The sequence below is a fragment of the Taudactylus pleione genome, unplaced genomic scaffold, assembly GCF_031769625.1.
Source record: "Taudactylus pleione unplaced genomic scaffold, aTauple2 ptg000967l, whole genome shotgun sequence".
Taxonomy (NCBI): Eukaryota; Metazoa; Chordata; class Amphibia; order Anura; family Myobatrachidae; genus Taudactylus; species Taudactylus pleione.
In genome coordinates, this window is record NW_028285368.1 from 426207 (window position 1) to 452746 (window position 26540).

Genomic DNA, 26540 nt, shown 5'->3' on the forward strand with positions numbered 1-26540 from the left:
ATTCCAAATGCACCAGATACCTGCAAAAGTGTTCACGAACCGCCGAGCGACGGTGGAGAAGATCACGCTCTAAGGCAGATTTTCTCCATTTCAAATTTATGCTCTCATCCTACAGTGCTGCTCTCTCCCTCTCTAAACAGTCATATTTCAAGATCCTCATCTCCTCTCAGTCCTCTAATCCCCAGCGTCTCTTCACCACTTTCAACTCCCTCCTTCGCCCACCCCCTCCTTGTCTCCCCTCCTTGCTCTCTGCCCTTGACTTTGCTACCTACTTTACATCTAAAATTTATTCCATACGTCAGGACATCATATCCAACCAGTCCCCCAGCTCTCCACCTCCTCCTTTCAACTTTACCAACTCTAACATCCTTCTCCCCTGTATCTGGAGTGGAAGTCATGGCCCTCATCCGGTCCTCCCCCCCCCCCTTCTACCTCCCCCTTGATTCTATCCCCACACGCCTCCTCCGCTTCCTCTCTCTTTCTGCCTGCTCCCATCTTACCCACCTCATTAACCTCTCCCTCTCATCAGGCACTGTTCCTTCTGCATTCAAGCATGCCCTTGTCTCCCCCATTCTTAAAAAACCTACCCTTGATCCTAACCTTCTTTCTAACTACCGACCCATCTCTCTCCTCCCTTTTGCCTCCAAACTCCTTGAGCGGATTGTCTACAAACGCCTTACCACTTTTCTTTCCTCCCACTCCCTCCTTGACCCTTTGCAGTCCGGCTTCCGTTCTCTCCACTCCACTGAAACTGCCCTCACGAAAGTCAGCAACAACCTCCTTGCTGCCAAATCCAAGGGCCACTACTCTCTTCACATTCTCCTTGATCTCTCTGCTGCTTTTGACACTGTGGACCACCCTCTCCTGCTGAATATCCTTCACTCCCTTGATCTACTTGACATTGCCCTCTCCTGGCTGTCATCCTACCTCTCTGACCGATCTTTCTCAGTTTCCTCTCATGACTCCTCCCCCCCCCCCCACAGCCTCTTAGAGTAGGTGTTCCTCAAGGTTCTGTTCTTGGACCTCTTCTATTCTCCCTCTATACTTCCTCTCTAGGTGAACTCATCAGCTCTTTTGACCTCCATTATCATCTCTATGCTGATGATACTCAAATCTACATTTCCTCCCCTGATCTCTCCCCTCTCTTCTGACTCGTATCTCCAACTGTCTCTCTGCCATCTCTTCCTGGATGTCCCAGCGATTTCTTAAACTTAATATGTCTATGACAGAGCTGATCGTCTTCCCACCCTCCCACATAACCTCACTTCCCAGTATTTCTTTATCAATTGATGGTATAACTATCTCATCTAGCCCCAAAGTGCGGAGTTATCCTGGACTCATCCCTCTCCTTCAAACCACATATCCAGAACCTTTCACAGTCCTGTCGTTTCCATCTCAAAAATATTTCTAAGATCAGACCCTATCTTACCCAGGATGCTACAAAAACCCTCATACACTCACTGGTCATCTCCAGATTGGACTACTGTAACCTCCTCCTATCTGGCCTCCCCAAATCCCATCTCTCTCCTCTCCAGTCTATCCTTAATGGTGCTGCACGGCTTATCTTCCTCTCCAAACACTCTACATCTGCCTCCCCTCTCCTACAAGCCCTCCACTGGCTCCCCTTCCCTTTTAGAACCCAATTTAAGGTTATCACGCTCACTTACAAAGCCCTCACCCAATCTTCCCCCATATACATCTCTGATCTCATCTCCCTTCACGCTCCTCTCCGCCCTCTTCGTTCAACTAATGCACGCCGCCTTTCATGCCAGCTGATTACTTCCTCCCACTCCCGCCTCCAAGATTTTGCCACACTGGTCTCCACCTCTGGAATTCTCTCCCACTCCTCATCAGACTCTCTACCTCTTTGCAATCCTTCAAACGGGCTCTCAAGACCCATTATTTCATCAAAGCCTTCCAGCTGTCATTCTCCCTGATACATACACCTTCCTCCCCATCTGTGTCAACCCTGTTTGTCTTCCCCTCCCCTTTTAGAATGTAAGCTCTTATGAGCAGGGCCCTCTAACCTCTTGTACTTCTCCCTACTTTAGTTTCATCTACTTCTTACTCACCACTAGGGCACCTAACACTTGGCTGCTTATGCTCTGTTTCTTTTCTGGGTGTTATGGTCACTAATGTAGCAATACATATTATCCATGTCCTGGTCCTGTATTGTATTGTTCTGTAAGTCTCTTGTCTACAACTTGTTTATGTTTATTGTAAGGCGCTGCGGAACATTTGTGGCGCCATATAAATGATGATGATAATGATAATAATAATAATACCCCTCGGGTACTAGCGTGGACCTGAATGTGCAAGTACTGAAACGCCCACTTTCATTGTTGATGCACAATGTGCATGGCCTCTGTGGCTGAGAAAGCAGACATTTTCACTGACATGCCCGCAACACTACCACACGTCCAGTCAATGGATTTCTTTCTGTACACTTCAGGTCACCATCCAGGAATGGCCATGGTTTTCCTTTGCCATCTCAGATACCAGCTTTTCTGAACACAACAGCGCATTTGTGCATACACACAGGGTAACTCATGTGCCGTAGGGAGTTTCAGAATATTTTGCATATGTGAATAGCAAATCACTCAACTACATGAACATTGACATTACATGCACATAGCGTGCACCTCTGAATCAGGCCCATATTGTCAAAATCTGGTGCCCAAACAGTGCATGTTTTCCAGGTCTCCTCACAGAATCCCAAGTTAAATAATTAGCTCTACTAGTCAATCTTTTAAAATGTGTCAGTAAGTAATGACTACACCTGTGCACCATGTTACATAGTTATTATAACAGGCATTTAACTATTTTAAGGTCTTCAGTCTCTATAAACCACTAAATCAGAGCTTCCCAAACTTGGTCCTCAAGGTACCCTAATGATCCAGGTTTTAAAGATATCTATGATTGAGCACAGATGGTTAAATCAAAAGACTGAGGTACTAATGAAGGCCCTGATTCAGAGCCGGACGCTCTGACCAGAGCGCTCGCTCTGAATCAGGGCCCACCTCCATAAATATGGAGCATCCTCCTGGACGCTCGTATAGCTGTGGGTCACCACCCACAGCATATACGAGCGTGCAGTATGATGGTCGCGATGGTCTTGACCATCGCGACCATCGCCACTGCGAGCAGAAGCCTGCGGTTGAGTTTTTCAACCGCAGGGCCAGGAGTGATTTTGGCTCTATCAGAGCCAAAATCACTCCCACTGACATCACTAGTGATGTAAGTGGGGCCGGCTTCTGACGGTAGGCGTTCCCTTGGGAACGCCTCCGTCTGGCAGGCACCCCCCCCGGCACGCCCACCAAAGGGGGCGTGCTGTCAATCAACATCGACAGCATGCCCCCTTTGATCAGACACAACGAGCGAAGGAAAGTCCTTCGCTCGTCGCGTCTCGCGCATGCGCACCATCGACCCACTTGCGAGCGGACAGCCGCTCGCGAGTGGGTCTGAATCAGGCCCTAAGTCACCTGTGTCCAAGCATGGTTATGCTTAAAACCTGGGGCCTGATTCAGACCCACTCGCAAGCGGCTGTCCGCTCGCAAGTGGGTCGATGGTGCGCATGCGCGAGACGCGACGAGCGAAGGACTTTCCTTCGCTCGTTGTGTCTGATCAAAGGGGGCGTGCTGTCGATGTTGATTGACAGCACGCCCCCTTTGGTGGGCGTGCTGGGGGCGTGCCTGCCAGACGGGAACAAAAACAGACAAATCTTTCCTATATAGTTCCCAAGGGAACGCCTACCGTCAGAAGCCGGCCCCACTGACATCACTAGTGATGTCAGTGGGAGTGATTTTGGCTCTGATAGAAAAATAAATAAATTACTGGTTGTAATGTAACAAAAAAGGTAAAAAGCCAAGGGGTGTGAATACTTTTGCAAGTCACTGTATAACATTTATTAGCGGGTCTGGTGCAGGCCACGTCCCCTCCATGTGATGTCACACAGGGACGGGGCCACAATCTGTAGTGATTACAGCAATGCCCGGAGCATCCTGAGGATGCTTCGGGGAGCTGTAAGGAAAGCGATGTGACTGCCCGAAGCATCCTAAGGACACTCCAGGCGGCACTGCTGCACAGATTCTGGCTACAAGGTGCCATTCTAGGCTCCCTGCTAGCCAGATGAGGCTAGCAGGAAAAAGCTCAGAGGGCCAGACTAAATGATCCCGCTGGCCTTATACGGCCCCCGGGCTTGAGGATCCCCATCCCTATAAAGCAAGTGATAGTCCATGCAATATTATAGTAAATGACTCCCTGAAGTGTAAATAGGAATTTCTGTGACCTAGCAGAGTTTTGCAGTTAGGCCCCCACGTCTTCATAATTAGCAACCACATTATATGGAAACCTAATTCCCAACTGTGCATCTGTTCAAATCTGGACAGAAAGAGGAGGAGGTATAGTCCTTCTAAACCACCAGACTACTCCTTAGCCCCCTCCCCTCAAAAGACCAATTCAATGCCACACACTAGTGATAGCCATTGGAAGGACAGTCTACCATCATTTGGGAACCATTTGATGTTTAGAACCATCAATGGTTCCACATGTGCAGAAGACATCTACAGTCAGAGTAGTAGGAGATTAGGACAGCCACTAATAGGTAAGCAATCTGGGCACTGGCACTTTGTACAAATTTTGGAGTGGCTGTAAGAGTGACAGCCAATAAGAGCAATCTATTTGACAGCCTCCAACAAACAAGATAAGCGCTCTCAGTAGTGAAGAGGGGGGACTTCAATAGTTGATGGCAGCAAACATCCCAAATTCTACCATTAAATGACTGGAAAAAACATTTATGGATCATAACCATCACTCATCAATGACCATGTGGCAGTGGTAGTGGCCGTAGGGAGGGTGGTGCGGTCGGTGCCGCTGCACAGGGCGGAATCCTGCAAGGTCACCGGCCGCTACCTGCCGGGCTCCGGAAGTTTGCAGGAAGAGACCTCCTGGGGTGCTACGCGGCAGAGCAACTCTAAAGAAATCTCCACCCGATGGCCGGGTGAAAAGGTTTGCGCTTACAGGAAAGAGGGGGCGGGGGGGAGCGAGAGGGGCGGCAGTGCAGCACAGAGCGCACTGACGTCCTGCCACGGAGCTGCTGCTACTATAGATATCTTCACAACTTTATGACCCCAAGGACAAAGCTTTCCCAATTGGGATGACAATGAAGAGCCCTTAAATCATAGCTGTCCTGTTTTAATCCAATATTTGGGAGCTATGAGTATCAGCAGTGAAACATTGTAGGTCAAACCCACTTTTAAACCTGTTCCATCTCCTTTGCTCCCTTCTATGCCACTGACCATTCATACATTGCCCAGCATATCGACATGCTATCTTGTAGCATAGCGCCCCTGTCATTCTGCTCTCTTCCCTGCATTACTACATGCAGGGAAGTTGTAACTGCAGCACTTAACGTGTGCAGTTACCGATTTTTCCCCTACCGCCCCTTCATACATCTCCCCAGCCGTGCCAAGAGCCGGGCCCGGGTAAAAGGGGGTGTGACACCCCCTTAGGATAAAAAATAACAATAACAGATTGAGGGGGGAGCTGTGAGCCTCCTCAGCCCGTCGCATAGCCAGTGGGGGGCGCGATCAGTGTGATCACTCCCCCCACAGGTATAAGAGACGAGCAGTCTCCCAGTGCAGCCCAGCATGTGATGTAAGAGGGAAGGGGGGGCGTGGGGCCCCCCTGCCAGGCCCTTGCAGGAAGCCCGGGGCACGGGTAATTAGAACCTCGGGACACTGATGAATTACAAAAATTCTGTGGCTGGTTGGCTTCAAGCCTGCATTCCTCCTGGTTTTAATCGGCCATGTAATTCATGAGTGTCCGGGTTTAAAGGGCTAACCCCTCTCCACCTTCCAAGTAAATCCTATTTTTGCCCCTGCAATGATAACTGTAGAGGAAATATTATTTGCAATAAAATAAATGCTAAGCTGATTTGCTGTGACGTGTTTACAATGTTGTGCAGCTACACTGTGTAACAGGCAGAGGGGGAGGATGGGAATAGTACATGGCAATCTCTGTACTGTGACGGACTTGGTTCACCTATAGAGAAATACAAATATTGGATCTGGGATCACCGGGTGGGGGCTGTGCTACCATTACACACACACACACAATGACTGTCCGGCATGAGACCCTCCCAGTGACAGCACTGAGTACGCGGGCGGGGCTTACACTGATGCTAGGGGCATGGCTATTGGCGGAGACCTGGTCATGCCCCTGTGTATGCGGCGCCCCCTCCCCAGTCCCCGCGTCACTCTGGAGGGCCTCGAGAACGTTTTACTGCGTGTGGCACCCCCGTCCTGCGCCTCCCAGAGCTCACCCACCGCGCTGCCCCGGCAGGTAAGAGATGGGACCCGGGGGACAGACGATGCCCGGGGCATGCCATATGCTTCCAATTAGCGACATCACTGGCTGGGACTCCCATAGCTACCACGTCTGCTGTCTACCAGCCATGTATTTAACTGTTCTTACTAGCTGGCTGATAGGGAGATGTAATTTTAATGTAAAAGTCCGTTTTTATTGTTTCCTATTGCGTTCCCCAATCCGGTGTGTTCCGTCTCTCAGTTCTGGGGGCGCTGCTGTCACCGGCCCATATATTGGGTGTAATTTACACTAGGTAAATGCAGTGTAAGGGGACACTGCATTTACCTAGCGTAAATTACACCCAATATATGGGTCGATGCACTATTAGAACCAAGCTGATGTCATGTAATGTGTTTCATGTGGCTAGAAACTGAACAGGACATTGTGAAATTAACTTTTGAATTAATCTTTGAAGCTACAGTCACACCTTGCCATTTTCTTCTGCACTGTCATTGTACAAAAAAAGTATAATTGTTTTTACATCACGTCCCACAAATGTCTGAAAGTGTACAAATTCATAAATCGCTTTAAAATGCAGTTTTGGTGCACATTGAGGTGGCTCAGTACTAAGGAGTTTATTCATGTACATTGGTGGCAGTGTTCGTTTTTCTAACACTACTTTTCGTGTGTTGCAGTTCCGCTATGGTTGCCTGATTTGGCTCTTACCTTACTGGGCTGTGATGCAATTCTCCATACGTTAACTTTTCTGTATTCCTTAATGTTGCCAGGTCCTCTGTTCTGCACATGCGCCTTGAAAAAAAAATCGTCAATCATATAATTTCTTCTTCAGGGTCCATAGGCTCAAAATGGAGATTTTGGGGTGTAGGTGTTTGGAACTGAATCCGGGCACCACGCAGTTAAAGCTTTCAGCTTCCAGGATGCATTGGGTCCACTCTCCCTATACCCCGCCCCCAAGCCAGAGGCACCTCAGTTTCATTGGTACCCGGCCGGAGTCGGGTCATCATTACGCAGGGGGCTTCTTAGGCAGCCCTTAAGTTGCTATTTTTATAGTTTGATTTCTCTTTTCTTCACAGAGCATGCAGCAGCAGCAGACTGTCCAAGGGACATCTGTGCTGCCGCTCCGTCACCTCTCTGGGTCACAACGCCAGTACTGATCTGGGGATCTCGGCAGACATTTCGGGGGTTAACGCTAGCCAGGGCCCCCGGAGAGGACCCAGACTGCAACTGGACTTTAGGGAACAGGTAAGGCGGGTTGCCGCTTGCGGTGACCCATGTGTTAAGGCCAGGCCCGACAAGAGCCGTGGCGGGCCCCGGCAATAGGGGCGTGGCCTAATTGCGGGAGGCGTGGCCACACCCCCTTGGTGACAGAAAAAAAATATTTGCAGCGGTGCTGCGCGCTGGGGAGGGGGGGCGCTCTGAGCCCCCTCAGCCCGGCACAAAGCCAGGGGGGGCGCGATCAGTGTGATCGTTCCCCCGCACAGGCATAGAGACTGCTGTGGCTGCTGCTCAGCAGCCACGAGCAGTCTCCAACTGCAGCTCAGCACACGCTGTGTGCTGGGCTGCTGTAAGGGGGGGGGGGGCACCGGACCCGGGCTTCCTGAGGGCCCGGGTAATCTGTACCCGCTCCCCCCACCCCTCTCGGCGCCCCTGGTTAAGGCAGTTGATACATCCAGTCTCAGGAGACCGGAGGTGGCTGAGTGTGGATGCAGGCTCCAGCCATCGTGATCCACTAGACCACCAGGGACATTTTGGTGCAGAAAACCAGTGTCCCAAGGGGTAATAATCGGCCAAGGGAGACCACTTCCCTGTTTAATTGGCTCCTCTCCTCAGCTCAGTGCGCCTTTCCTCTGAGGTCTGGCTTCTCTGAGCTGTTCGCCGGCCACGCCTCCTCTGGTCTCCGGTGGCCATTTTCTTCATGGTGCAGTCGCAGCTTTCCCAGGACAGCGCATGGTCCGGTCCCCTTACATACCTCTCCCCAGGGTCAGCGTATGTAGCACTATTTCCTACCAGACACTGAGTCTGTGTAGTCGAGTGTAGTGCCAATTTGCAGTAATTCCTGCATTATGTGACTTGTGCAAGCGCTGCCTGTCTGTGTCTCTTTTTTCTATCTGTCAGCATATGGCTTTACCCTGTCTCTATTTCATGCCCTAATACAGTTGTTATGGTGGTGCATAAATAACCTCATAAATATAAACCACATTTGTGAGGTCGGTCACATACTGTTGTGTGCTGCACTGTGCCATATTTAGGCAGCAGGACCCTGCAGCTTACCCAAGCATAAGACAGGACCAGTTTATTGCTTACCTGCTAGTATTTGTACATACTCGTGGTTGCATTGTACCCAGTGCCATATTGTGTGTGATCTTACCCTGCAGAGATGTCTGACAAGTTGTAATGAATGGGAAGTAGACGGACGAAATCCCGGCCGCTGACCTCCCGACTGTCTAATCCCGGCAAGGGGGGGGGGGAGAGGTTAGGGTTAGGCACCCCTAAAGGAGGGTTAGGGGGTAAAACAAGGTTAGTTTATACTTACCTTTTGTAGCTGCGGGATCTTCACCCCTGCCGGGCTTCCGCTTTGGCCGGCGGTAAATCATACTGATTCCGTAATGAACACACACATTTCTGCACCCATTCTGCAATGCAGATTATGTTCACTGAGGGGGATTTGGTTTGGGATAGGTTGTGTGTGAGATGTTATAATCCACCAGGTACCTCAAGGCAAAACCACACACCCCCCCCCCCCTCCCAACATCGGTACAGGAGCCCTCGTGGGGGGTCTTTTCACAGATCCTGGCCTCCATTGCGGGCCGTCTAGCGGTACCGGCTGCTTTTTTTCCTATGGGTCTACCACAGCAGCCTGTTATTCCCTCACAGGGACTACCGCTGATTATGCAGACCCCTCCTGTGTCACAGCAGGCTCTCATTCCCACTCCAGGATTACCATGGTACTTCAGTGCAGAGTCTGGCAGCTTCCTCTACGGCTATTCAGACATGTTGTAGAGTGAGAAACCTGTACGCCAGCTAAGCGTTCGGTGGTTTCCTCTCAATCCACTCAACTATCAGAGTCTGAGATGTCATCTGATGACGGAGAAGTGGCTGACGCCTCTAACCCAGACTCCCCTTTGCAGGAGGCAGAGACTAAGTCAAGGGTTAATATTCCTGCCTTGGTACGTGTGGTCAGATCCGTATGGTTATAGAGGATGACGAGCCAGCCCCTAGATCCAAATACCCTCTGCTTAAACAGATAAAGGTGATTTCGGCAATATTCCCTCTGTCAGATCAGCTAGTGGATCACATGGCTGCTGCCTGGCAATCGCCTAGTAAGAGGTTTCAACCTCAAAAACGTATGGCCTCATGTTACCCATTTCCTGAGGCTCATTGTAAGAAGTGGTAATCGCCCCCTGCAGTGGATTCCTACGTTACAAGATTGATTAGAAGTGCAAAGTTACCTATGCCTTTCATTTCTTCCTTGAAAGATCCTACAGATAGGAAAGTGGAAACTTGCCTGAAATCAATATACTCTTTCTACTTCAGGGTCCATAGGGTATCCACAGGATACCTTGGGTATAGGTGTGACGTCAGTCGCAGGGCACCAAAGAGTTAAGCTTTCAGCCTCCCAGGATGCACTAGGTCCCCCTCCTATACCCCGCCCCCGGGCCAAGGCACCTCAGTTTAGTTTGGTGCCCGGCCGGAGTCGGGTGCACCTGTTGGAGTGGGGGCTAGAAGAGCCCCTGAAGCTTTTTCTTCATGCAGCTGTGGCTGCACATCTGGATGAACAGCATGGACAGTCAGTCCTGACGTCCATGCTGTCTTCCCTACACCCCGCCGGTACCAGAACGCCGGTACTGATCCGGGGATGCTGGTGGGCGTCTGCGGTCACAGCTAGCGGTGACCCCAGATGCTCCGGACCATGGCCGGATTCAAGGGGGACAGAGGTAAGCAGCGGGGTCCCGCGGTGGGTCCCCGCTGATCACATGGTCCTAAGTCCCCAGGCAGGGGGCTCCCTGGGGACTGGCTGCAGCGTGGAGCCAGGCGACCAACCTGCGCTTCCACTACCCCCTGGGACAGCGGACCGCAGCAGAGCGGTAGCGCTGCGGCGTCCCAGGGGTTAAATGCATGCCAGGGGAGCGCGCCTTCCCTGTCTCACAGCCAGCGCCTCCCCCGCTGCACACAGCCCTCTCTGCACTGTGCTGACTGGTCCTGTGTCAGCGCTCCTCCCCCAGGCCAGCTTCTCTCTGCTCCTCGGCGGCCATCTTCTCTGCAACGCATGGTGAACGCTGCTGGAAGTCTGGAAGGAAGCATCGTGGTCTGGGTCCCCCCGCATACCTCTCCTCCGCTGTGGCTCAGGTCTGTGTATGCAGCGCTGTGTCCTACCAGGCCCTGTGTCTGTGTAGTTGAGTGATCAGCGCTGTTAGTGCAGGAATTGTTATTTCTCTGCATTGTATGTGACTGTGCTAGCGCTGCCTGTAACTTTTCTTCTCTAAACTGTCAGCTTTATTACTGTCCCTGTTCTTTCTGCTAAAGCCCCCCTTGCGGTGCGGTGCTGCAGGGTGGTCTCTCGCCTATTTAATACTTAATTGGTGAGAGAGGTCACATACGTGGTGCCATCATGTCTGAAAGTGATTTTCCCCCCCGGCTACAGTGTACCACGTGCAAAGTACCGTTAGCGGAGGGGGAGGGTAGCGTGGAGGGCCTTTGCCGGCAGTGTTTGTCCATGGCGCGGCCTATTACGGTTACAGCACCGGTACAGGAGCCGCCCTGGGCTTGTTTCGCTCAGGCGTTAACAGCTTTAGTGGGCCAGTTAGCTCCGCAGCCCGCGTTTACTCCGATGGGTTTGTCCCAGCAGTCTGTGGTGTCGTCACCCATGCAGTGGTTCCCACGACAATTGGTGGTACCCCACAGTCTCCCTATTTCCCCGCTCCCGGGTTCTCAGGTGCCAGCGTGGGTTAACTCCCTGACGAGTTCTGTACAGCACTTGTCGGATGTGTTGCAAGGGGAGTCTGTGATGCGGCCTCATAAAAGGCCGGTGGCGTCTCTGTCCGCTCCTTATGAGGATGACGAAGGGACGTCTGATGATGGGGAGATTCTGGATCCTTACGATCAGGAACCTCTCCATACTAAGGACGCTGATGCTAAGTCCAAAGTATATATTCCTGGACTTATTCGGGCGGTCCGCACAGCCTTGGTGATTGAGGACGAAGTTCCCCCAGCGGCTAAATCTAAGTATGCCTTTTTCAAAGATGTGAAGGGCGATGCCACAGTCTTTCCTCTTTCGGGTCAGTTGGTGGACCATTTAGAGGAGGCGTGGAAACAACCTGGCAAAAGATACCAGCCGCAGAGACGCCTGGCGGTGGCTTATCCGTTCGCGGATAATTATTTTGCTAAGTGGGAATCCCTTCCACAGGTGGATTCTCACGTGACCCGTCTTGTCCGTAGTGCCACATTGCCGATGCCATCCATGTCCTCCCTTAAGGATGCTACGGACCGCAAGGTAGAAATCTGCCTGAAGTCCGCTTATTCCCTTGCAGGGGGGGCAGCATGGCCGGCTATGGCCATTTGCTGGGTTGCCAGAGCGATGGAGCGCTGGGCGGATTCATTAGAGACTTCTTTTGAATCCGACTGTCCGGCCGAACAGGCGGAGTTGATTGGCAATCTCCGTGATTCGGCCACCTACATCAACGAGGCGGCTCTAGACATTAGTACTCTGGTGTCTAGAATTTCTTCAGCAGCGGTAGCTGCTCGTCGCACCTTGTGGCTGCGATCCTGGAAGGCGGACGCAGATTCCAAGAAAGGTCTGGAAGCGTTGCCGTTTACCGGAGAAGTTCTCTTCGGTCCGGATCTGGATAAGATTGTGGCCACGCTGGCGGCAGCCAAATTTGCTTGTCTCCCGTCGGCCGCTGCTCCTTCTGGTTCTGGACCATCGTCCTTTCGGTCATCTAGGGCCCAGGGCAGGCCCAAACCACAGTCGTTTCCTCGACAGGCTGGCCCTAAGAAATCGGTCAAGCCCCGGAAACAGGCATGGAGTACCAGACGTCCGGCCCCCAAGCCAGATGACAAGCCTGCGGCCTGACGGTCCGGGTCTCCCCTTGGGGGATCCCAGGGTGGGAGGCCACCTGCTGCACTTCTACCGGTGTTGGTCGTTCACTACGACAGACACTTGGGTTCTGGAGGTGGTCTCCCACGGGTACGCCCTCTCCTTCCGGCACAGACCCCCGGCTCGATTCTTCACCACGGGTCTACCATCAGACCGGAACAAGGCTACGGAGCTGCGGAAGGTATTGCATACTATGCTCCAGGCTGGAGTTATAGTGCCTGTTCCATTCTCCCAGAGGGGCCAGGGTTTCTATTCAAATCTATTTTTGGTACAGAAACCCAATGGGTCATATCGTCCGATTCTCAACCTCAAAGCACTCAACAAGTCTTTGCGGGTCCCGAAGCTTCGGATGGAGACCCTATGGTCCATCATTCTGGCGCTGGAACCTGGGGACTACATGGTGTCATTGGACATACAGGACGCTTACCTGCATGTCCCTATTCTTTTGCGCCATCAAGAGTTCCTTCGGTTTGCAATCCGCAGCGACCACTTCCAGTTTCGGGCGTTACCTTTTGGCCTGGCGACAGCACCACGTGTTTTCACCAAGGTGATGGCGGTCATGGCGGCTTCTCTGCGGCTGCAAGGAGTCCGCATGTTGCCGTACTTGGACGACCTGTTATTGGTGGCAGGATCTCCAGAGCTCCTGTTACACCACTTGGACCTGACCATTGCACTGCTGCAACGGCACGGCTGGCTAATCAACTGGCAGAAGTCCACTCTAATCCCGTCTCGGAGGATTCTGCATCTTGGAGCCTTATTGGACTCGGGACAGCAAAGGATCTTCGTGACGGAGGACAAGATCTCTGCTTTACAGTCAAGGGTGCGCAGTTGTCTGCACAGCTGCTGGGTGTCCTTACACTCGGCGATGAGGTTACTGGGCTCCATGGTGTCGGTGTTCGACATGGTGGAATACGCCCAGTTTCACTCCAGACCTCTGCAGCACCTGATCCAGTCCAAGTGGAACGGGCTGCCTCAGTCTCTGAAGTTCCAGACGATTGTGCTCACCCCGGAGGTTCGCCTGTCCCTTGCGTGGTGGTTAAAGACGACCCACCTCAACAAGGGACGTCCGTTCTGGGTTCCAAATTGGGTCCTGTTGACAACGGACGCCAGTCTTCGGGGCTGGGGAGCAGTTTGGGGTCCACACTTGTTCCAGGGCAGGTGGACGCCGACAGAAGCGGAGCTTCCAATAAATATCTTGGAACTCCGTGCGGTCTTCAATGCTCTCCTGCAGGCACAGCGGTTTCTCCAGGGTCACCCGGTGCAGGTCCAGTCGGACAATGCTACCACCGTGGCCTACATAAACAGGCAAGGAGGAACTCGCAGTCGGGCGGCTCTCGTAGAGGTCTCTCGGATCCTGGATTGGGCGGAGCGCAATCTTCCGGCCATATCAGCGGTCTTCATCCCGGGAGTGCTAAATTGGGAGGCGGACTTTCTAAGTCGCCAGGACGTTCATCCGGGGGAATGGTCCCTGCACCCGGACGTTTTTCAACTACTGGTGGACAGGTGGGGTCTTCCAGAAATCGACCTCATGGCGTCCCGGCACAACAACAAGTTGCCGGTGTACGGGTCTCGCACAAGAGACGAAGGGGCGTCTCTGGTGGATGCTCTGTCCGTCCGGTGGACGTTCAGGTTCGCATACCTGTTCCCTCCGGTCTCCCTTCTTCCACGGGTAATCCGGAAATTCAAACAGGAAGGAGGAACGCTCCTGTTGATAGCTCCCGCGTGGCTCAGACGGCACTGGTTCTCAGACCTTCAGGGTCTGTCCGTGGACAGTCCTCTGCGGTTGCCGCTACGACCGGACCTTCTGTCTCAGGGTCCTTGTCTTCACCCGGACCTGACTCGGCTGTCTTTGGCGGCGTGGCTGTTGAGACGGCCATGCTGAGGTCCCGGGGGTTTTCCAGCTCTGTGGTGCGTACCATGTTACGAGCTCGGAAACCGTCTTCCGCGAGGATATACCATCGCGTGTGGCATACGTTCTTCCAGTGGTGTCGACCGAGAGGTTATGCACCACGGGAGTTTCGTCTGTCTCGGATTCTCGCCTTCCTGCAAGCGGGACTAGATCATGGGCTTCGCCTTGCTTCTTTGAAGGTACAGGTTTCGGCCCTATCTGTCTGGTTTCACCGTAGGATTGCTACAATCCCGGATGTGCGCACCTTTATGCAGGGTGTTCTCCGCATTCAGCCGCCCTTTGTTCCACCTGTGGCGCCTTGGGATTTGGCTGTGGTCCTGAGGGCTCTCCAAGGACCGCCGTTTGAACCACTGGGCTCAGTGGATCTTAAATGGCTAACAGCTAAGACTGTTTTCCTTCTGGCCGTTGCTTCGGCCAGACGTGTTTCTGAGTTATGGGCTCTTTCTTGTAGACCCCCTTTCTTGGTTTTTCAGGAGAACAGGGCAGTGCTCCGCACTCGGCCCGAGTTTCTTCCCAAAGTTGTTTCCCAGTTTCATGTTAATGAGGAAATAGTTGTTCCGGCCTTTAACTCACCGGGTCTTTCCGTGGGTGAGGCCTCTTTGGATGTTGTGCGGGCCTTAAGGACTTATGTTGACCGCACTTCTTCGTTTAGGAAGTCGGACGCTTTGTTGTCCTCTATGGCTTCTGTAAAAAGGGTTGGCCTGCTTCAAAGCAAACTTTGGCAGCCTGGATCCGTATGGCTATTTCTGAAGCTTATCTTCATGAAGGCCTACCGGTCCCTCCTTCTCTGAAGGCTCATTCCACTAGGTCTGTGGGTCCTTCGTGGGCAGCTCGACGTGGTGCCTCGGCAGTTCAGATCTGCAAGGCTGCTACGTGGTCTTCTGTCCACACCTTCGTGAGGTATTACAGGTTTGACACCTTCGCCTCTCAGGATGCTTCCTTCGGGCGGCGGATTCTCCTTTCTGCACAGGAGCGTCCCCACCCTTAAAGGATACTGCTTTGGGACATCCCCAAGGTATCCTGTGGATACCCTATGGACCCTGAAGTAGAAAATATGAGATATGGTAAGAACTTACCCTTGTTATCTCTATTTCTACGAAGTCCATAGGGTTCCACAGGACTCCCGCCCTGTCGCACCTGTGCTGCAGATGGGCTTTGCTCTGGTCACCGGTTTTCCGTCTCCCTCTGGTGAGAATGTGATTCTTGTATGTGTCCAGATCTTTGTTCTCTCTCTTCCTTCTCCTCCTCCGGCCTATGGCTTGGTAACTAACTGAGGTGCCTTGGCCCGGGGGCGGGGTATAGGAGGGGGACCTAGTGCATCCTGGGAGGCTGAAAGCTTAACTCTTTGGTGCCCTGCGACTGACGTCACACCTATACCCAAGGTATCCTGTGGAACTCTATGGACTTCGTAGAAATAGAGATAACAAGGGTAAGTTCTTACCATATCTCATATTTTCAGGAGCTATTGTCCGCCCGTCCATGGCTATTTCCTGGGTATCTAAGGCTATAGAGGGTTGGGCCGATGCACTCGAGGACTCCTTCCCCTCGGAAGCTCTGGAGAATCAGGTGTCTCTGGTTGGCCACATCCGGGATGCGGCTGCATATATCGGTGAGGCTGCTCTGGATACTAGTCTGCTGACCCTCCAGGGTCTTGGCCGCGTCTGCTCGCCATTCCCTGTGGCTGCTTTTTTGGAGCACGGATGCCGAATCTAAGAAAGGCCTGGAGGCCTTTCCCTATAATGGGGAGATTTTGTTTGGTCCAGACCAGGACAAGATTGTTTACACATTGGCAAAATCAAAATCTGCGTTTCTGCCTTTAGCATCTGTTCCTTCAAAGTCTCGAACCTCCTCCTTTAGGTCCATTCATCCCCATGGTAAATTCAAAGGGCAGTCCTTTCCTAGACGGTCCACTGTCAAGAAAGCTGCCAAGCCTAAGAAACATGGCCTGGAGCACAAGACATCCTGCCTCCAAACCAGAGGACCCCAGAGTGGGAGGCAGACTTCATCAGTTCGCCCACTGCTGGTGTCAAACCACCAAGGACGCTTGGGTAAGAGAAGTGGTCTCTCACGGATATGCCCTCTCATTCCTTCGAAGACCTCCTGACCAGTTTTTCTGCACAGGCCCTTCTTCAGACTTGAACTAGGCCTTACAGATCCAGAAAGCCATACAGTCCTTGCTGCAGGCAGGGGTAATTGTGCCAGTTTCACTATCCCAGTGAGGAACTGTTACTATTCTACTCTTTCTGGTGCTGAAGCCGAATGGATTTTATTGGCCTATCCTCAAGCTCAAATCCCTGAACAAATTCCTCACGGTGCCCAGGTTCAGGATGGAAACCTTATGCTCCATCGTACAGGCTATGGAACCTGGGGATTTTATGGTATCACTGGATATTCAGGACGCATACCTACATGTTCCTATAGCGCCTTCTCAGTGTTATCTCCGGTTTGCTATACTATAGCAACACTTCCAGTTCAGGGCGCTACCCTTTGGCCTATCCACAGCTCCGAGGGTGTTTACCACATTTATGGCCATCATGGAGGCCCATCTGCGGAATTGGGGTATTCGGCTACTACCATACCTGGACAACCTCCTTCTGTTGGCAGGTTCTCCAGAATTGCTTCGCCACCACCTGCAACTGTCAACCCTCGCAGAGGATGATTCATCTGGGGGCCCTCCTGGATTCTCAACAGCAGAGAATTTTTCTTACTTCAGACAAGATCGCCACATTACATTTACGGATACGCAGATGCCTCCACAGTCGCCGGGTGTAAATACACTCGGCGATGCGGGTTCTGGGATCAATGTTGTCCACCTTCAACATGGTGGAATATGCTCAATTTCTTTCCAGGCCTCTGCAGGGTTTGATCCTCTTCAGATGGAACTGATTGCCCCACCGGATCAAAGCGCAGACAATAGTGCTCTCCCCGGAGGTGCATCTATCTCTGTCTTGGTGGCTACTGACGTCTCATCTAACCAAGGGTCGCCCCTTTTGGATCCCGGACTGGGTACTCCTAACAATGGACGCTAGTCTTCGGGGCTGGGGTGCAGTGACCGGTCTGCACTCTTGTCAGGGTCGTTGGACAGCAGTCGAAGCAACGCTTCCAATCAACGTATTGGAACTTCGAGCTGTGTACAGGGCCCTCAAGATGGCCAAACACCTACTTCTCAGAAAACCAGTGCAGGTTCAGTCTGACAACCCCACCACGGTAGCTTACATCAACCATCAAGGAGGCACTCGAAGCCGGGCAGCAATGACAGAAGTGTAACGCATTCTGACATGGGCATTTCAGCAGTGTTCTTTCCCGGGGGTTCTCAAGCGGACTTCCTCAGCTGTCACGACGTGTATCTAGGGGAATGGTCTCTTCACCAAGAGGTGTTTCAACTCCTAGTGAACAAAAGGGGCCTCCTTGAGATGGACCTCATGGCCTCCCGATACAATCACAAATTACCAGTGTACGGGTCCAGAACGAGATGCAGAGGCAACCTTGGTGGACACTGTCAGTGAAGTGGACCGTCCAGTTTCCGTACCTGTTTCCTCCAGTCTACCTTCTTCCTCGAGTTCTTCGGAAGTTCAAACAAGACGGAGGCACTGTCCTGCTGGTGGCTCTGGCCTGGCCCAGGCATCATTGGTACTCATATCTTCTGAGTCTCTCCAAAGTCCCTGCCTTTCAATCACCAGACCTCTCGGCAGGTGAGGCCTCCTTGGATGTGGTTCGCGCCCTCAGGAGTTATGTGGACCGTTAAAGTTCCCTTCGGAAATCGGACTCCTTATTTGTGCTCTATGGATTTCACAAGAAGGGATGACCAGCCAATAAGCAAACATTGGCTAGATGGCTTCATGTGACTATCTCAGAGGCTTAAACACAGTCTGGCCTGCCTGTTCCGGCTTCTGTTACTGCTCATTCTACTTTGTGGGTCCCTCGTGAACAGCTCGCTGTGGCGCCTCGGCTGTTCAGCTTTGTAAGGCGGCCATGTGGTCTTTTCATTCAGACCTTTCTATGCCTTTTGATACCTTCGCCTCTCAGCAAGACAGTGGTGCGGGTGGGAAGGGACAGAGTGGTGTAGATGGAGGAAGAAAGAGTGGCAGGGATGAGGGGAAGACAGTGACATGGCTGGGGGGTAAGGCAGTAGTGCAGACGGAAGGAAACAGTGGCACGGATGTAGGAAGACAGGGCGGTGCACATGGGCAAAGACATATTGGAGTGGATGAGGGCATGCAGACTAGCACAGTTGGGAGAACACAGCTGTAGGGATTGGGGAAGTTATAGCAGCATGGAGGCGAAGATAGTGTACATGCATAGACAGTATGATAGTTTTAGCAATTAGGGAGCTGAATGTGTATAATGAATGAGATGGGTGTATTGAGTGAGAAGGAGGTTGGCACCCAGGGGGATTATTGTGGTGACTGAGTGGGAAGATTGTGGGCACTGAATGAGATGTGTGTGCCATATAACTGCTCAGACCTCAGTTGCATAGACTGCATGTGTGTATTCCAATGAGCACACAATTCTGTGAATTAGCCGCTCCACCATTTTGTGAGTGACAGCAATCTCGCTGCGAGAGAGTGCTGAATCTGCAGTTCACCACATGGTGTCATGGGATACCATATCTGTATTACGCAAGGAACACGTCCATTGAGGCGTCAGCCTTAATGAACATAATTCCATTGCTTTTTGAAGTTTGAGTGTCAGAAATTGAATAGATTTTGTGAAATTTCAGATCATGTCTAAGAAGCTTTAATGGGACATGTGAAACCGTAAGGTTTTCTGTCTTTTGTGTGTGTGTGTGTGTGTGTCAATATAATATAATATTAGCCAAGGGACGCAGCACTCAGGAACTTCTAAGTATTTCTTTAATGATCCAACATTCCAAATGGCAATGTTTCAGTGCCTCTACACCGGCACTGTCGCCCTACTGTGATCAGGAAGTCTGATGACCGTGCCAGTGTAGAGGCACTGAAACGTTACTATTTGGAATGTTGGATCATTAAAGAGATACTTAGAAGTTCCCGAGTGCCGTGTCCCTTGGCTAAGTATATTTGATTTTCTACTTCAGGGTCCATAGGGTATCCACAGGATACCTTGGGGTATAGGCGATGGCGGCAGACATCCAGGCACCACAAAGTTAAATTTTCAGCCTCCCAGGATGCACTGGAGTCCCTCTCCTATACCCCGCCCCCGAGCCTCAGGCCACTCAGTTGTCGTAGGTGCCTGGCCGGACCAGTCGCACCGTACAGAGGGGGGTCTTTTTAAGGCCCCTGAATATTTCTTCGCAGCTGTGGCTGCACAACTAGAGTGCTCCAGCATAGGACAGTCAGTATTGACGTCCATGCTGTCACTCCTACACCCAGCCGGTACCAGAACGCCGGTACCGATCCGGGGATGCTGGTAGGTAGCTGGGGTCACAGCTAGCGGTGATCCCCGGCTACCTGGACTGTGGCCGGATGCACGGGGAACAAGGTAAGCGGTGGGGTCCTGCGGTGGGCACCCGCCGGTAACACAGTCCTGTTTGGTCCCCAGGCAGGGGGCTCCCTGGGGACCGGCTGCGCGTGGGGCCAGGTACTGATCCTGCGCCTTCCACTAGACCACCAGGGACAGCGGGCCGCAGCATGTGCGGTACAGCGCTGCGTCCCAGGGGTTAATAGCACGCCAGGGGAGAACGCCTTCCCTGTCTCACAGCCGGCGTCTCCCCCGCTGCACAGTGCCATTCCACAGCGGTCTGAGCGGGCTGTGTCAGTGCTCCTCCCCCGGACCCTGCCTTCTCTCTGCTCCTCGGTGGCCATTTTCTCACTACATGTGCTGGGGATGGCAAACGCTGCTGGAAGCTGATACAGATGCCATTGCGGTCCGGGTCCCCCGCATACCTCTCCTTCAATTAAGGTCAGTGTATGCAGCACTGTTTCCTACCAGGCTCTGGTCTGTGTAGTTGATCGCAGTGCTTGTAATGCAGGATATTATCTGTGCATTGTATGTGACTTAAATGCTAGCGCTGTTTGCCTGTACTTTCATTTCTGACTGTCAGCCTTTTCCTATCCCTGTTCTTCTGCTACAGCCCTTGCGGTGCGGTATCGTAGGGTGTTTATTACCTCACAGTAAACGTGGTTTTTCTGTGTGGGAGGTCACATACGCTCCGTTCACACTCCTCATGTCAGAAAGTGAACGAGGATATCCTCTTCCAGCTATAATGTACTGATATCATGTGCAGTTAGCGGAGGGATATGTAGACGCTGAGGGTTTATGGAGGGCATGTTGTATTATATATCACGCCCCATTTCTGTCACTGTGCCTGCACAAAAAAGGGGACCGCCCTCGGCTGGCTAAGATGCTTACAGCCTTTGTGGGCAACGCCCCCTGCGTTTCCCCATAGGGGTTATCGCAGCCTGTGGTGGTCTCATCACATGCAGGGGTCCCTGGACAGTTGATGGTACCCCAGTGTATCCTGTTTTTCGTCCCCCCAGGTCTCGCAGGAGCCTGTGTGGGTGAATTTATTGTTCAAATGGTATAGCACCTGATGGACGTTTTACTGGGGGAGTCACCATTTCGCCCTTCTAAACGGCCTTTCGAGTCTCAGACGGGTAAAGACATGACTGATGACGGTGACATTATTGACTTTTTCAGACACGAGCCCCTTAGTGCAAAGGAGGCGTAGTCTGGGTCTAAAGTCTATATACCTGGCCTTCTACGGGCAGTCCGTGCGGCTTTGGTTATTACATATCCCCCGTGGCTAAATCCAAATATGCCTTCTTTAAGGATAAGGGTGTTGCCACTGTAATTCCTCTATCTGGTCAGGTGGATCATTTAGAGGAGGCGTGGAAAATCCGGGTAAGCGGTTCCAGCCTCAAAAACGGTTGACCTTTCGCATATCCCTTTTGCGGATAAATACATTTCCGAATGGGAGTTACCTTTACGGGTAGATTCTCATGTTACACGCCTAGTGAGGAGTGCTACGTTGCCCATGCCCTCCAGGTCCTCTTTGAAGGAGGTTCCAGATTGCAAGGTGCAAATATATCTAAAATCCAATATTCCCTTGCTGGAGGGGCTTCCAGGCCGGCTATGGCCGTGTGCTGGGGGGCCAGAGCCATGGAACACTGAGTAGGTAACTGGATCTCTGCACACTGACTCTCCAGCAGAGCAGGTGGATAGTGGCAAATTCTCAGAGACTTTGCCACGTTCATAATGAGACGGTCTTACATATAGCCTACTCCTTTCCAGAATCTCCTCGGCAGCAGTAGCGGCTTGCCGCTCCCTGTGGTTGCGCTCTTGGAAAGCGGACGCAGATTCCATTTGGAATGCTTTGCCTTTTACGGGACAAGTCCTGTTTGGCCCTCGTCTGGACGCAATTGTGGCCCTGCAGGCAGCAGCTACGTCTGCGTGTCTGCCATCGGCTACAGTCCCATCAGGGTCTGGGGCTTTGTCTTTTCGGCCCTGTGAGGCCAGGGTAAGTCTAAAATACAGCTTTCCAAGGCAGTCAGTAGCCAGGAAATCTGCTCAGCCATAAGAACAGGCTTGGAGTACAAGATGTCCTACTCCCAAGTTGGACTATAAGCCTTCAGCCTCACGGGACGGGCCTCCTCTCGGGAGCCCCCAGAGTTGGAGGCCGGCTTCTCCAGTTCGCCCAGTGCTGGTGTCTGACCACCACGGACACTGGGGTAAGAAGTATTTTATTGAAGGTATGTCCTCTCCTCCCGGTAAAAGCCTCCCAGACGGTTTTTCGTTACAGGTCTTCTGTCAATTCAGGACAAGGCCCTGTAATTTTTGAGGGTGTTACACTCTATGCTCCAGGCAGGAGTTATAGTACCTATTCCGTTGCCCCAAAGGGGAACGAGGTATTACTCCATCCTCTTTGTGGTACAGACACCCAATGGGTCTTACCAGGACATTTTCAACCTCGAATCATTCAACAAATTCTTAAGGGTTCCTCGGTTCGGGAGGGGGACCCTGCATTCCATCATTCAATGGAGCCTGGGAATTTTGTGGTGTCGTTGGATATATTCAGGGTGACTACCTGAATATCCCTCTTTTCTTAGCACACCAGTGTTTTCCTCAGGTTTGCAGTGGTCGATAAGCATTTCCACTTTCTGGCATTGCCCCTTGGTCTGGCCTCCGCGCCTCACAGTTTACCAGGGTCATGGTAGTTATGGCAGCCCACCTGCGGATGCAGGGGGTCCGCTTGTTACCCTATCCGAGTGACCTCCTGTTGTTACCACGGTCTCCAGAGATACTTCAGTGCCATAAGCAACGGACAATATCTGTGTTGCTACGTTAGGGCTGACTGATAAACTGGAAATGGTCCTCTCTGATTGTTCACAGAGGATGCTCCATATCCCAACATCTGAGGATCTTTGTGATTGAGGAAAAGATCTCTGCATTACAGGCAAAGGTACGCAGTTGCCTGCAGAGTCGCCGAGTGTCTATTCACTTGGCAATGTGGTTCCTGGGTTCCAGGATGTCGCTGTTCGACGTGGTGGAGAGTACCCAGCTTCACTTTAAAGAACTTAATCCTCTCCGGATGGGATGGGTTGCCCCATAGGATAAAGTCAATAGGCTTTCCCCGGAGGTTTGTCTCTCTCTGGCCTGGTGGCTGCAGAAAGCTCACCTAAACAAGGGGCACCCCCTTTGGGATTGCGGACAGGGTCCTTCTGACGACGGACGCCAGTATCCGTGGCTGGGAAGCAGTGACGGGTCCACACTTGTTCCAGGGCAGGTGGACACCAGTAGTTTTTGCGCTTCCCATAAACATCTGAGAACTCTGAGCAGTATTCAAGGTTCTCCAGCATGCAGGAAAGGTCCTCCACGGAAATACCGTGCAGGTACAGTCTGACAACGCCATCATGATGGCTTATGTAAACCACCTAGGAGGTTCCCGAAGTCAGGCGACACTAACAGTGGTGTCCCGAATTCTGGCTTGGGTGGAAGGCTATATCCCTGCCGTCATCGGCAGTGTTCATTCAGGAATCCTCAGATGGAAAGCAGGCTTTCTCAGCCATCAAGACGTGCATTCAGGGAAATGTCCTCTTTATCAGGAGGTGTTCAATCTTCTGGTGAACAAGTGGAGCCTTTCAGAGATGAGACTCTTCTGATAGACGTAGGTAGGTCCAGTGGACCTTCCAAGTTGTGTACCTCGTCCCTCCGTTATCCCTTCTTCCTCCAGTAATAGCAAGAAGGAGGCACGCTCCTGCTGATAGCTCCAGCGTAGGCCAGATGGCACTATTAAGATCTTCGGAGCCTCTCAGTTAACACTCCGAAGCTGTTGCCTCTACGCCCGGACCTGTTATCTCAGGATCCTGGCTGATACCCAGACCTGGGTTGTCTGTCCTTGACGGTGTGGCGGTGGAGACTGCCCTCTTAAGGTCTAGGAGTTTTTCCAGCTCTATAGTTAACAGGGGCTCTGTCCATGCTAAGAGCTCGGAAGTTTTTATCTGCAAGAATTTACCATTAGGTATGGTATACTTTCTTTCAGGTGTCGCCCTAGAGGCTAGGCTCCTCGGGTATTCCGGATATCCAGAGGTTGGCTTTCCTACAGGTGGGCTTAGATAATGGTCTTCGCCTTGCTTACCTGAAGGTGCAGGTTTCTGCCCTGTTAGTATGGGTTCAGTGTAGGATTGCTACTCTTCCTGATGTCCGCACCTTTGTGCAGGGTGTACGTTATATTCAGCATCCCTTTGTTCCACCTGTGGCTCCTTGGGATTTGGCTGTGGTCCTTAGGGCTCTCTGAGGACCGCCATTTGATCCACTGGGCTCAGTGGATTTCAAATGGCTTACGGCTAGGACTGTATTCCTTCTGGCTCTTAATTTGGCAAGTAGGATCTCAGAATGGGAGGCTCTGTCATGTAGACCTCCCTTTTTCTCATCTTTCCTAGGAACAGGGCAGTGCTTGCCTTTACTTCCCTATTCCTGTCTGCCGGTGAGGCCTATTTGGCTGTGGTACGGGCGCTAAGAATTTAAGTTGACCGTACCATTCCATTTAGGAAATCAGACTCTCGGTTTTGTCCTTTCTGGTTTCCATAAAAAGGGTTGGCCTGCCACTACGCTAACTTTGGCAGGATGGATTCACAGGTCTTCCTGTTCCATCCTCTATTAAAGCTCTTCCACTAGGTCTGTGGTTCCTTCGTGGGCAGCTCGACGTGGCGCCTCAGCGGTGATTGGCAGCCACGTGGTCATCTGTCCATATTTTTGTAAGGTATTATGCTTTTGATACCTTCGCCTCTCAGGATGCTTCCTTACAGCACAGGAGCGTCCCCACCCTTAAAGGATACTGCTTTGGGACATCCCCAAGGTATCCTGTGGGGATGATTTTCTACTTCAGGGTACCCTATGGACCCTGAAGTAGAAAATATGAGATATGGTAAGAACTTACCCTTGTTATCTCTATTTCTACGAAGTCCATAGGGTTCCACAGGACTCCCGCCCTGTCGCACCTGTACTGCAGATGGGCTTTGATCTGGTCACCGGTTTCTCCGTCTCCTTCTGGTGAGAATGTGATTCTTGTGTGTTCCAGACTGTCTTCTCTCTCTTTTTTGCTCCTGCTCCGGCCTATGGCTTGTTACGAAACTGAGTGGCCTGAGGCTCGGGGGCGGGGTATAGGAGAGGGACCCCAGTGCATCCTGGGAGGCTGAAAATTTAACTCTGTGGTGCCTGGATGTCTGCCGCCATCGCCTATACCCCAAGGTATCCTGTGGATACCCTATGGACTTCGTAGAAATAGAGATAACAAGGGTAAGTTCTTACCATATCTCATATTTTTACACAGGCACGGAGACCTATTGTTGTTTTACTGGGAGAGCCGGTCCCACTGGAATTTGTGTATGTGTGTGAAAAAAAATAATATATATATATTAATAAATATATATATATATATATATATATATATTTTTTTTATTATTATTTTTTTATTATTTTTTTTAACAAGGGTGCCTCCTAGTGCAATAACCATGAAAACAACACCAAAATTGTGTAATTAGGGCTAAAAGTGAACCCGTGCCATGTGTATAAAATTATAATTGCTTATCTTAAGTCCTTTGTGAAGGTCCTCATAAGGTCACTGACCTCAGTGGAATTTTTCACAGTTGTAATAGGAATCTACAATCCATATAAATAGACATATAGTAAAGCACAGTTTACAAATTCAGAGCTTCAATATTGCAAATGAATGCTCATACATAAGAGATAATAAAACACAGCTTATCTGAGAAAGCACACAGCACAGTAACCGACACGTTTCGTCCAGGTGGAACTCTGTCCTCTCGACTTCCTCGGGGTAATGAGGATGCTTTATTGGAGATAGATAATATATATATCTCTCTATCGCTATATATCTATATCTCTCTCCATGACAATCCTGTACTCAAAGCTCTATGCTCTTCCTCTGCCCACAAAATATCCCCTCTGCTCTATGGCTACCTGAACAGACCAGTGCTACATTGGAGAGTAATAGCTTACCCCAAAGTGGACACCTTTTTACATCTGAAAAGGTAGTAATTTTCTTATAACACAAGTATATATTTCCGAATCACTTCCCTTTATTGACACAGTGTTCCAAGTACAAATAATACAGGAAAAGTAAGCATATTTGATCAGTGAGAAGTCTTTCTATTCAAATGAAAGTAAACTCTATGACCTTTCGAACTTGTTGTGTAACCTGACATTTCTACTTCAGGGTCCATAGGGTATCCACAGGATACCTTGGGGTATAGGTGTGACGTCAGTCGCAGGGCACCAAAGAGTTAAGCTTTCAGCCTCCCAGGATGCACTAGGTCTCCCTCCTATACCCCGCCCCCGGGCCAAGGCACCCCAGTTTAGTTTGGTGCCCGGCCGGAGTCGGGTGCACCTGTTGGAGTGGGGGCTAGAAGAGCCCCTGAAGCTTTTTCTTCATGCAGCTGTGGCTGCACATCTGGATGAACAGCATGGACAGTCAGTCCTGACGTCCATGCTGTCTTCCCTACACCCCGCCGGTACCAGAACGCCGGTACTGATCCGGGGATGCTGGTGGGCGTCTGGGGTCACAGCTAGCGGTGACCCCAGATGCTCCGGACCATGGCCGGATTCAAGGGGGACAGAGGTAAGCAGCGGGGTCCCGCGGTGGGTCCCCGCTGATCACATGGTCCTAAGTCCCCAGGCAGGGGGCTCCCTGGGGACTGGCTGCAGCGTGGAGCCAGGCGACCAACCTGCGCTTCCACTACCCCCTGGGACAGCGGACCGCAGCAGAGCGGT

The 26540-nt window shown here is 51.5% G+C and overlaps 1 protein-coding gene across 2 annotated transcripts in view; it reads left to right on the forward strand.

Moving 5' to 3' along the window:
* The window catches only part of GNE (glucosamine (UDP-N-acetyl)-2-epimerase/N-acetylmannosamine kinase), an 89862-nt gene that overhangs the window by 37767 nt on the left and 25555 nt on the right, over positions 1–26540 (forward strand). The window contains exon 1 of one of the 2 annotated variants that reach the window (XM_088460061.1): positions 6263–6342. The exons of the other annotated variant lie outside the window; for it this stretch is intronic. The gene's annotated coding sequence lies outside the window, so the exon portion shown is untranslated. Of the gene's footprint in view, positions 1–6262; positions 6343–26540 lie in introns of those variants that run through there. 2 annotated transcript variants of the gene reach the window in all.